A 2,076-nucleotide genomic window follows, 5' to 3' on the forward strand; every position below is an offset into this window, starting at 1 on the left:
TCCATGACTGAATAATCCTGCTGACAATGAAAAAGGTTAGCAACTTTTGAACGTTAGCAATCTTGACTCTTGATTTGGACTGACAGAAATTTTTTAGTTGTAGAGAATTAGTTAACTTCCATATTTTTTATTTCTTTTTTTCTGCTAGTTTTGGGATTAGATTGTTCTTTTCCACTTCCTTAAGATGATTCATAAGTTTGTTGATGCACTTTCTTTCTGATTTTTGGATGTAGGCATCTAATGTGATAAATTTCCCTCTCAAGACTACTTTTGTAGAATCCTATAGGTTTTTTAAACTTGTAGCTTTATTGTTATGTTTGATGAATTTAAAAATTTCCTTCTTTATCTCTTCATTGACCCAACTGTCATTCACAATAAGGTTGTTTAATTTCCATGAGAATATAGGCATATGTGGCACATTTCTTAAACTGATTGAAGCCATCTACAACAAACCCACAGGTAATATCATACTGAGTAGTGTAAAACTGAAAGGTTTTCCACTTAAAACAGGAACCAAACAAGGATGTCCTCTATCACCACTACATAATACTGGAAGTTATAGCCAATACAATCAGGCAAGAGAATAATATAAAGGGCATCCAAATGGGGGCAAAGGAGGTCAAACCCTCATTCTTTGATGATGATATGATCTTCTAATTATAAAATCTCAGAGACTCAACCATAAAACACCTAGAAGTGATCAAGAAATATAGTAGGGTCTCAGGGTACAAAATCAATGTCCACAAATTAGTAGCTTTCTTATATGCCAATAAAATCAAAATTGAGAAACTAATCAGAGACACAATTTTCTTTATAGTAACTTCAAAAAAAAATAAAATACTTGGGACTATACCTAACAAAAGAGGTGAAGGACCTCTACAAAGAGAATTATGAAACCCTAAGAAAAGAAATACTGTTCTAACAAGTTGAAGAACATACCATTCTCCTGGATGGGAAGAATCAACATTGAACTTTGAAGATTTGGGAAAAAATAGTTCTTCATTTTATATGGAACCAGAAAAACCCTCTGTAGCCAAACAAATTCTAAATAATAAAAATAATGCCAGAAGCATTACTCTACCAGACTTAAGTGATCAAAACAGCATGATATTGGCACAAAAATAGAGACATAGACATTTGGAACCAAATAGAAAACCAAGAGATGAAACCAGTCTCTACTTGCCTTCAGATCTTTGATAAACTAAACAAAAGCATACAGCAGGGAACAGAACTTATATTCAACAAATGGTGCTGGAGAACTGGGTAACCACATGTAAAAGACTGAAACTTAACTTGCACTTTTCACTACTTACAAAAATGCATTCAAGATGAATAAAAAATTTGAATCTAAGTCAGGAAACAAAAAAAAATTCTAGAAGAAAGAGTGAAACTTTTCTTTTGAAACTTTTGAAGTTGTTGGCCTAGGGAAAGATTTTATGAAGAAGACTTCAGTAGCAATTGCAACCATAACAAAAATTAACAAATGGGACTTGGTTTCTGCATAACTAAGGATCCAACAATCAAAGCACACAGACAATTTTCAGAATGGGAAAATATATTTGCATGTTATGAATCTGACAAAGGTTTGATAACTAGGATCTATAGAGAACTCAAATTTATCAACAAAAAAGAGCTAATAATCCTATCTATCACTGGAAAGAGATATGAACAGAACCTTCTCTGAGGATGAATGGCTAACAAATACATGAGAAAATGATCATCATCACTAAGCATCAGAGAAAGGCAAATCAAAACCACCCTGAGATTTCACCTAATCCTGGTAAAAATAGCCCACATGACAAAATTCCAAAGTTGCACATATAGAGAGAGGGAAGTACTTTTGCATTGTTCATGGTACTATAAACTAACAGCCTCTTTGGAAGGAAGTATAGAGAATCCTCAAAGAACTCAAATTATATCTCTCATTTGACCCCACAATCCCACTACTAGTCATCTACCCAGAAGAAAAAAAAAGTCATTTCATCATAAGGACAGTTGAACTAAATTTTTGTTTGTTTGTTTGTTTGTTTGAGACAGAGCCTCAAGCTGAGCCCCTGGGTAGAGTGCCATGGCTTC

This window comes from Otolemur garnettii, unplaced genomic scaffold (genome assembly GCF_000181295.1).
Source record: "Otolemur garnettii isolate 467f Iridium unplaced genomic scaffold, OtoGar3 scaffold00394, whole genome shotgun sequence".
Classification (NCBI taxonomy): domain Eukaryota; kingdom Metazoa; phylum Chordata; class Mammalia; order Primates; family Galagidae; genus Otolemur; species Otolemur garnettii.